This window comes from Anarrhichthys ocellatus, unplaced genomic scaffold (genome assembly GCF_004355925.1).
Source record: "Anarrhichthys ocellatus isolate YVR2014 unplaced genomic scaffold, GSC_Weel_1.0 scaffold63, whole genome shotgun sequence".
NCBI classification, from domain to species: Eukaryota; Metazoa; Chordata; class Actinopteri; order Perciformes; family Anarhichadidae; genus Anarrhichthys; species Anarrhichthys ocellatus.
In genome coordinates this window covers 953,148-964,125 of record NW_022280093.1, presented here as the reverse complement: position 1 = coordinate 964,125, position 10,978 = coordinate 953,148, and the positions used below count along the sequence as shown (strand labels likewise).

The following is a 10,978-nucleotide window of genomic DNA, read 5'->3' as shown; positions in this document are numbered from 1 at the left end:
TGTGTGTGTGTGTGTGTGTGTTGGGGCTCTCTGTTGCCACTGGAGACAAGAGAAGAGATGCATACACACGCACGCACGCAAGCACGCACACACACACACACACACTTAAACCCTGAATGTGGAACCTCCAAAGCTGATTAGTCAAACTTGTGATTTCCAATTTCAAACCCGCGACACAAATCCCGCACTTAATATTCATGCAGAAAGTAGTTAGGGCCCCCTTGCCGCCCCGCGCTGCCGTAGGGCTGCGGGTTGGGTAGTGGGTGAGGGGGTGAGTGGGTGAGGGTGGGGGGGTTTATTGCCTTTTAATCAGCTTAGTTAAAAGGATGGAGATGAGGAAAAAGAGGAGGATGACAGGGAAAGAGAAAAGAGAAAGTGGTGTTTTGGGTAGGTGTCTCATTGGCGAAAGCAGCAGCAGCACACACACACACACACACACACACACACACACACACACACACACACACACACACAGGGACAACTTCTTATCTGGGGGGTGCAGAGTGACAGGATGAGCACCCAGTAATCACACACCCACCTCTTGTCTCATTCGATCTGCTGGCCTGGAGGTGGCCAAAAAAAACAGACAACAAAATGTCTGTTTTTAATGAAATAGTTTACGGAACGTCTTTTATTGTTTGCGTCTGTGTTTGTGCACGCTTTTGGGCCCCACTCACGCTTTTTCGTCAGACAAGCACACACATCATAAACAGGATTAGGGCCGCATCTGACAGACGTCGTCTCTGTTTTAGCGAGAGTGACTTCAGCGGTGCCAGTGTTTGTGTGACTCCTCCGTCTGTGTCTTTTAACCTCGTAATCGAGATGGCGTGCCGTGTCATCGCCACTTTCCCCCCCGCACAGGCAGACAGAGAGAGCTGGAAACGACGGATGGATGAGTGGAGGAGAGTGAGAGTGTTGAGAGAAAGGGAGATGGACAACAAAAGCAAGCAGGGATGTAAAAGTCAAAAGGTAAATAAGCAGAAAGTTTACCACCTCATTATTTATGGAATAGAGTTTTAACCACTTGTAAAACCCTGTTTTTTGCTGGGTTTACCCCTCGCTTGCATTGTTTACTCATCTTAGCTACAGGAATATCATATCATATGTTGTTACTTTCAGAATAAGGCTACTCAGAAATGCTATCATTTTACATGCCATAGGTACGAAACAGCTTATAGGACAGTTTGTATGGAAAAGAAAGTTTTATGCCATTTAAATATTATTATTTTTTTAGCCCTTATGCACACGTTTCTATATTAATACATAAACCTGTATGTCAGTGTTTTATGGATATAAGAACCACGTTGATGGGACATTCTGAGCATCAGTACTGTTGTAGTGATCATTTCCTTCTCTTGTGTCGCTCCTACTGCTTTGATTGTTTCACTGCCATGTGTTTTCTGCCACCTTGGCTCCCATCATGCTTTGGGTAATGCAAACAGGCAGGACAATGTTGCCATTGAGTCAGTGAGTTATCCTATCTATGGCAGTTCAAAGACATACAGTCTGTACAGTAAGGTTTGATGGGAAAAGGCTCTACTCTTTGATGGGGCTCTTAAAGAATCCAAGCAGGATGCTGATTGGAGAATCATGAATATGATTGGATGTTACTCGTCAGCTGGTAACCAAACAGCTGATGAATGAGCCATGCAAACATGAATGAAGCATCTGATGCCAAATAGCTAAAAAAAGTGATGAGTTCAGTGGTCTGTCTGAACTAATCCTGGCTTTGTGTCCACATTTATTTACATTATTCTTGATTGATGCTACGTTTAGTAGTCATATTAGTCGTTCCTTCTTTCTTTTTGGCTTGCTGGTAGCGGGTGGGGCTTAACAATTAACACCGGAGCTACTGTTAGCTTTTGCTCTGAAAACGGGCAGCCTATAAGGCACTGCATCGTGTCATCTCAATTTAATGGCCACCAGGGAAGTTATGACTCTGAAAAAAGGGGGTGTTCATGATACAAATCATGTTAACTGGGTTCAAAGGGTTAAAAACGATGGAAATCTAAACCTGACTAGATGATATTGTATTAAACTTTTTTATTAGCACCTATTAAAGCAAGCGCAAGGGAGAATGATGAGCAGACACCACAGCGAAGACACAGCTGGAGAGATATAAACACAGAGAGAGTCGATGAATGAGGCAGTAAACCAAACAGAGGTGGACAAAAAGACAAAGATTAACCCAGAAGGAGAGGACACAGGGAGGCGAGCGGACCTCCACCTCCCAGAGAGCGAGAGTGACTGCAACGAGGAGCGCCTCAACCCTCCCGCACCTCCCCGTCGAGGCCACCGCCGCAGACTCCCATCCCATCATTCATCCGGACATAGCGGAGCGGTACAAGATGTTTCCAGTCCCCACCGCACTCCATAAGTCAGCCCCTCTTTCTCCAGAGAGACGGCCCTTAAACACCAGCTCCCTCCGCCTCGCTCTCATCGCTCCCATCAGTCCGTCTCTAAAACAACCATCGGAGATATGGGAAGCAACGGCCGGCGACCATCAGCGTAGCTCTCCACATGTCTACCGGCCTCTTCCTCCCTGCAGGCCCGGGGGAGAAGAATGTGGCAGACATGCGGACGGCGCTGTTCTTCAGGGAGACTTTAGGAAAAATGGCAGCAATAGAGTCTACAGGGGCTATAATTCACCAGGCGGGCTCCACGATGCTGTGACATGGTTATTAGCCATATAAACTAGAGCTGTCACCGTGTCATTATTGCTCACATCCACGTGAGAGCATCCTTTTTTCTTTTTTATTTACTTATTTCTTTTTAACCAGCTTCGGGCCCCGCTGCTGATAATTCTTTGTTTGTATCACGGCAGTGCGATTGATGCCTCTGGCCAAATGCATTTGCTTTCCTTTTGTTGCGGTTTTGCTTTGTTTCCCCCACTATCTGACTGAGAGTAAACACACACACACACTGGCACATTTTACAGGACGTAGATGTTAATTAGGTGGCCGTGTGCCTGCAGTGTGTTGACAGCAAGCACACACAGCGGAGGAGCCTTCACGTGTCGACTCAGTTTCCTACAGGTTCACCGAGTCCTCTACACAACTGCTCCCAGCATTACATCATTTATTGATGCAGTTCATTATCTCACACATCTGTGTTTATAGGTCTAGACTTGCCTGTCAACGTGATTGAGGAGCTGAGGTTAATGAATGTGATTGGTGCAAGACAACATTTGAAAAGTAGCCACAATGTTGTTTTTATCTAACATTTAGCTGATAACGTATCCTTCACTTGGCTGGCATGTGATTCGGAATATCGAAGAATACAGAAAGCATAACAGAATAAGTTTTGTGATGTTGGGACATCTTTTTGAGGAGGCAGAGATTTGACACTAGATCAGTTGTGCTCGCCACGAGGAGTTCTACTCAATAACGTCCTCTGTGGCTTTAAAGGAAGCCAGTCTGAAAAACCAACATCATCACGGTTTATCCCACAACGGGCATGAAGCAGCACATCTTTAACAGAGGGACTACTTTACAAACTGGGTGAAACATTTTAAAGACATAGGGAAGCTTTTACTAAAGACACGGTTGAGATTGAAATTGTGAGATTTGTTTTTGGTGGTTAACCAATATTAGGAGCTAAAAGTGAGGATATCTCGGCCTCTCCACGCTGTTTTGAATCTGTCTCTTGTGACTTCCAGAAGTTTAGTGTTTAAACAGTTATAGACAATTTAACCTCCACATTTTGGTGCCCGATGATGTTTTTTGTTTTACATTTTTGGCAGATAACAAGAAAATGTGTCATCAGGTTACTACATGTTGCATTTTGAATTGGCCCCCGCAGAATCATAGACCAAAGGCTCCTTTTCTGACCCTTTAAACAGTTTGTGCTGCAAAAAATGAGGAATTTCCTCCACAAATGGCAACATTTCCTCCAATGTCGATGCCTTGAAACTCTGTGCAGATTAATTAAGGAATTGGAATTAAGAGGTGCAAAGTAACATTAGCATGTTTTGGTTTGTCACCTGCTGTGCTGAGACACTTCCAGCCAGTGAACAGCACAAAAGAACGAGATTTAATTGAGTAAATGGGTTGAATTTGTAGTATCTGAATTATCGCTCTCCTTGTTTTAGCGCCAGTGATTTTTGGCGTATAAAACAGGATTATTTTGAACACCGTATCTTGCCTATAGCTGCTAGCTTTAAAGAACTCAGCCGTGTTTCTACTCTAAAATACTGTTTATCCATTCGGCTCGTGACGGTATCTAAATGCACCACATCAGGAACAAGTCTCCCCTCCAGGTTTCGGAGTCTACTTTATGAGTTGAGTAGCAGCGAGGTCAGGGTCTCTGTGGCTGGTGAGATAAATAGACTGTTAGCCAGTGTTTACAACTGGGTCAGAGTGATATATGTCCCCCCCCCCCCCCGGGTTAAGAGAGACCCGGAGATCTCATTCTCCTACTCATCTGCAGTCAAACATCGCAGCCCATCATTCCAGAGATATGAACGGGAGTTATGGGCTGCGGGTTTGATGTATGCTGAACAGAGAGGATACATGACAAGAGAGAAGATTTATAAACAGGCACATGTGATGTCAAAATCTCTGCTTCGTGTTTGGGCAATCCCTTTTTTGTCAGATTCAATTTAAAATGATTCCATTTCTTTATTTTCATAATATGTAGAAAAATCAATACTCCACGAGTGCTCGATAGACGGGGATGGTGCATATGGAACTTGTTAAATACTTCACTGATGTCAGTATAAAACATCATTACAAGCATCAAATAAACATCAGTAAAATATGATAATCTACAAAATAGATTAGGTAGAGGTGCATTATGTATTGAGACAACACAGGAGCATCCACACATGCATTAGTGCCCACACCAATCTAGAATTATGCTGTCTGGTGCACACTTTCAGTCCAGGCCATTCTGATGTTTGACCTGCACTAAATGACTCTGTAACAATGACCTTTTCCAGGGCTGGTTTTGGACATTTGTTTTCCTCTTCATTGTCAGGAGCCCCTTGTCACCTCCTCATCTTTCTCTCTCACTCTATCTCTCTCGCTCTCTTTCCTTCTGACTCCCTCTTTCACATTCTCGCACACACACTTACATGCAGGGCAGCTTAGGCGCCCTGAGGAGTCTCTGTCAATCACCCGTCAGGCTCCCAGGTCAATTTGCCAGGCTGCCAAATGTGTCATATCAGTGCTCTCGCCGGTGTCAAGAGCCCTCATTATAGGCCAAAGGCTAAACCAAGGAAGTGAACAAGGCTTTCCTCTTCATTATTTCCAGTCCCCCGTGACCCCCTAACCTCCTTGTGCTCTCTCTGCCCCTCGACGCCGCCATCCCCCATACCTGGCCATAACAACGGTCCAACCTTTAACCAACCATACTGGCATGACCCTGTTTCCCTGCAGGTCGCGGCCCAATGCGGCCTGATAATGCTTCACACTCCTTCTTTCCTAAATCTCTTTCCTCTCTCTCTTACCCTTCCAAGGCGCCCCGAGGAAAAGAGAAGTGCTTTACAAGGGGCCTTTAGAGTAGTGTTTTCCCACAATGCACTCTGCATGGTGCCCACAGCTTCCTTGTCTTTAAGTGTCAGAGAGATAGGGAACTAACTCGGTGATTTGTCAGCTGCTGAAAAGCTCAGCCGGCAAGCGAAAGCAAGGAGATTTCTTTACTCAAAGGGATGCCCGATTGGGAACATTCATGTGATTGCAGCATTACCTCTTGTCATGGGAAACGCTGCAAAACGTTGGATGTTGGCGAAGTGAGTTGTAAGATAAAGCGTGTTTGTTTTTTCTACCGTGTCAATGTGATTAGTGGCAGCACCCCCGCAGCATGTGGAGCGCCTCGTCGTCGGCCAGGTACCGTGACGCCACAATCGCATTGGCGGCAGATTTCTTTCACCCCTGATTATTAATTCACAAATCAATTAACTGTCATCGCAGCATCTGTCTGATGAATCGCTCGTAATTAGCCCGTAGGTGTAACAGAGCCGTCCTCCGTTATCTGCCCGCCTGCGTGCTGCGGCCAGGCTGGCTGATGTGAGCTTGCGATTCCCGCACATTAGCCGAACACAATTAAACTAATTATTGATTTTTGTTTTCGCCTCAGCGCAATTCACGGCCCAGATAGCACTCTGTAAAATAAGGCCCTGATTTCTGGGTAGATTAAATAGAGGCGACCAGGGGCGTGTGGCAAAGGACGGCGGTAACTTCGGAGTGCTATTTACTTTCAGTTTTGAACCCCACACGGCTGTCGGGGGTTTCATATTGTGTGAGACATGCATACAGAGGAGTAAACAAGGTTATCTGCAGACCTCGATGGCTTCGCCTCACTAACTCAAAGGCTTCAGTGTTTGTTTGTCGGAAAACAAATGAATCACAAACGGCATCTATGCGTCCTTGGTGTGGGCTTAGTCACGGTTACATAACCGGTGATCAACACAACACAATATACATTTAATTAATGATTACAGCGAAAATGAACAGAATCCCACCTGCTGCACAGCCGCACAGTCACAGCCTAATAAAAACACCAGTGGTAACCCCGATGAATAATGGTGTGAAGGTCTTTACGCGCTGGGGGCGTGACGTAGAAATGACTCAACAATGAAAAATAGTTGTCTGTGAATATTTTGCATCAAGACTATCCATACCGCCAGCGATGTTAATTTGCGATGCGAACTTGCTCGATCAAAGTTTCCAATAGATTTGTAAGCTACTGTAAGCTATTTTATAAGTTTCCTTTTTGCCAAGTGCCCAAAATGAATTTGAGTTACCCGATGTACATTTAGCGTTTATGTCAAGGGCTTTTATTGTGAAAGGTAAGAACGGAAGGAGTGGATCTGGTATTGTCAAGGTTAAAAGGAGTAATAAAGTTTGGTTCTTGGTTTGGATATTTGAGCACATTCTGACGATTCAGAAACATGCTTTTAATGTAAAAACATTAAGATTTGAGCTGGTGGTACAGCAGTAGTAGTAGTAGTTAACAATTCAATTCCAGACAATGCAATACATTTTGGAAGTTTTAAGCGAAAAATGATCTTTACTCGGAGCAGTGAGGCAACGTGGTAAAGAGACCAATTCGCTTATCATTTGGAACCTTACAGATTGTTGAGAATGATTTTTCAGATAGACCTTTTTAATAATAAATAAATCAATAATAAACATAAGCAAAACTTGTTCAACAAAAGTTTCTTCTGCATAAAAAATTCTTCACAAAATATCCGATAGAACCGTATCGGATAGAGAGATCCCAATTTGTCTTGCCATGATGAGAGTCGCATTATTTTGGCCCAGTAAGCCCAGTGTAATCTCATCGTGTCTAAATGTGCCACTGTTGGCACATTTGCATGCAAAGGGCAAGCGTGCGTGTGCACCGTTTGGCCCCCGTGTGTGTCAGAATGTCAAGTGGCTTAACCCAGGGCCCATTCATCTTTGCCATCTCCTCCAGTTCATCTCGACACATGCCGCCATCAAGATGAACAGCGCCGCATTGTAAAGCCCTGCCCCTCACGGATAAGCCTCATTCGGTCCCACGTATGGTGCTTGACCGCAACAGGAGGAGAACAAAACAGGAAGTGTGTCGGGAGAGAGTGAAAGAGTAGAGAGCATTCTTAGAGCGGTTAGGAGGCGCTAATCCTTCCTCCCCTACCAGGTGCTGAGAGAGGAGATAACCTGGGAGACAATGGCAACAAACCAGGCTTCTCCATATGGACCTGTGTGTGGATGTGTGTTAGGGCTGCTAAGCTTGCTGGGCGGGGGGGTGGGAGAGAGAGAGAGAAAGAGAGAGGCACAGCAAGAGGGATAACAAGAGTAAGTGAGAGGGAGGGAGAGCCTTTTGTCTTTGTTTTGCGGGCCAAAACAGGGATTAGTGGCTTGCTGACGTTTTCTGTCACTGGACACACTGTGCCGGCTGCTTAGAGGGGCCGCGGCTCAATGAAAGTGACCGCGTTGAGAGTGACCCGCCCCGGATTAAAGCCTCGCTGACTGATCCTTGTCTGAGAGCTACTGGAATGACCCCGAAAATTAACTGGTCTATAGCATCAAAGCACCCTCAATGAAATTACGATTCACATTAGCCAAGAAGTCAATCCATAGAGTCGTTGATAATTAACACTTTGTGGACTTAACAAAAAGGGAAAAGTGTTGAAACGATTGTTAGCTCTCCAGTTAGTAGCACACAACCACAGAAGTTGACAGGGCGTCTCCTAGTGATACCAAATGTCAGCCAGCTAGCAGCTTGAACGTTAGACGCTGTATCCGCAAATACGTCAAAAAACAACAATTTTATCCACTTTTTTCTAAAGAAGCCGCATTATCACAAGAAATATCACTTTAGGCAAAGGGACCGGACCCACTCAACTCATCCTAAGTTAATGGAAACATGTGGAGAGGTCACTAGCTTTAAATGAGAAGTTTACAAAACGTGCTGAAAAATGCAATCGATAAATATATTGTGGAAAAAAAGCTATTAAATGTAATGACAGTTGTTTAAAGCTGATGTAACAGTGTAGCTCTTCTCAGCGGCTTACCAAATCATATCCGAGTTTTCCCATAATGCATTTATTACAAAACTGTTGAGGAACTAATGCAAGATCATATTTTCAAAATGACTCGTGGTTAGTGATGGAATTAATAAGGACATATAATTTGCACAGCTGTGGCTCTCTGCTTGCCTTTTAACTGAAAATGACAGCCCAACACAAGGGAAGGATAGGTCACCCCAGATCCCTTTGTAAAAGAAAAAACTGTGTGTGATGGTGTGGCTTTGATTCGATTCATTATAAAAAAAAAACCTGATGAAAGTGCAGTGTGGCAACTTTCCCCAGTTACCTCAGCGCCCACACACACAGGCATTCAGATAGCTGGCAGCCCCCACTGTGAATTCTCTGTTCCATGCCTCCACTGTGTGAAAAAGTGAACCTCCGTCTGCGGGACTCAGCACTCTACACCTTTTAGAAGTCTACCAGGCAGAGACCAAAGACAATCAGGCCTCTTTGTTTCTTTTTGACTTGATTTGCCATCAGCAGTGTCAGATTACAGGCCAATGACTTTTGCAATAGAAACGTTTTCACTCTTAATTAACTTTTCGTATATTTGCATGCGTGTGTTTGAAAAGGACCGCTTGAAACGGGAGAGTCCAGACGAAGGGAGAGATAAAGTGGGAGGGAAGAGAAGATACAGTAAACTGAGCTGGCTAGATCGCAGCCTTTTTTTTAAAACTCCAACAGGTTTTTTTTTTATCACACACTTTCCTTCTGCTGATAGGGAGGGAGTGGGATGATATGGCGATAACACCACATGCCTGGCGAGATAGGACATGACATAAACTTGGCCCCTACCTGAATGCCTTTCCACTTTTCACCCTCACACTTTTTTATTCTTTTTTTTTTTATGGCGTGGAGCATGAGCGAGCAGAGATATGCCGCATTATCATCCGAGACATTTTGCAACAGCTGAACTTGAATCAAGTCCCGGCGATAAGATCGGGGATGTAACACACTTCTGATAGTGTCCTTGGATGACGTACAACCCCTACTCTTTTCCATATGTTTACAAATGTTGGCTCTGGCAATGTCTGCTAATGGGAAAGGTTATCTACCGGCAGACGCTGTGTGTCAAATGAACAGCACATCCTTTTGTCGTGGAAGTGGATGCCACACAAAAGCCACCTTTCTTTCCCTCTGCTTTCGGACCATTCGGTTTATTTGTTTAACTCGGGAGAGCCACAGGAAGAGCCGCCTCTATAAAGCATCTGACTTGCGCTTGACATGTGAATCAGCCGAGACTATCAGCGTGGTTGGACACCATAATCTATTTTATTTGCTTTTTTTAAATCAAGGCTGGCTTTGTTTGGCCAGCGCAGACAAGGGGGGTGGGACATGAGCGGAGACCAACAAATGCCAAGGTCTGGGGGTGTTCTGTGTTTATGGATGTCCCCGGGCCTGTCCTCAGCAACACGATGGAGATAACGTCACAATGTCCACCTTGTCCGACCGCTGTGGGAAGAGAATCGAGCTCCACGTGCCCCGAGGGGGTGCGCACCACAAACAGAAACCACAAATACAAATCGAAAAAAAAAAAGCATCACAGAGCAAACCAGTTGCTGCTTTGGAGAACTAGCTGTGGCTTGTTGAGCAAAATCCCCATAATGAGGCATGTGTTTACTTGCAGAAAAGAAAAAGGGAAGAAAGAAAAAAAAAACGCTTTTGCAAACTGGTGAACACAACAACCCTCTGCAACTGTCTTCCTCTGGTTTATCTCGTTTGAATAAAAAAAAAAGAACAGTCTTTTATTCTTATTGTCTCGAATGAATCCGGTTTAGTTGGTCCTTGCTCTGGATTCTCATTTATTCATTCAGTGATGATTACTTCCCAGCTGTACGTCGCTGCGCTGACAGTCTGACCGTTTCTTGCTTTCATTACAAAGAGTAATTGGCATATTGACTTTTCACTTCATGGAGGATGGTGGTATTTCTTTGCCAGTCTGATTGCACTTCTCCATGTGAGACCCGTGGTGTTTTCCTTGTTACCATCTAAAGCAAGAGGCCCGTCGTAAGTATTGATGTTGAACAGCTCGCGTTACAACGCGCAGTCACGGTTCCACACCAGGTGATGTGGGATATTCTCAGGCACCCAGACTGCGGCTGGTTACGCTGCAGATAGCGAGACGGTTTCTCAGACACCCCTTTTTCTTGCAGTGCTCGTCTAAAGAAAACAAAAAAAGTGTCTCTTCCAACACTCGGTTCCACTAGCCTAGCACTCCTCTCTCGTTTTGATCTCGGGTGACAAGTGAGGGCTCTTTGCAGACGGGAGAAGAAGCAGGCAGCATGGCGCGCGGAGAAGGTGACTTTGATAGTTGAAATTAATGAGGCTGGATATGTTTGGCTTCGCTCATTATGCCTACACATAGACCCCAAACCCTGGGGGCCCCGGAGCTCTGCTTCTCGTCTTTGTGCCGTGATCTCTCTCTCTCTCTCTCTCTCTCTCTCTCTCTCTCTCTCTCTCTCT

At 45.0% G+C, this 10,978-nt stretch overlaps 1 protein-coding gene across 2 annotated transcripts in view; it reads left to right on the top strand.

Annotated features, from left to right (window-relative positions):
- LOC116397197 (partitioning defective 3 homolog) overlaps window positions 1-10,978 on the top strand; it is a 314,996-nt gene that overhangs the window by 245,055 nt on the left and 58,963 nt on the right. The window lies entirely within an intron of this gene.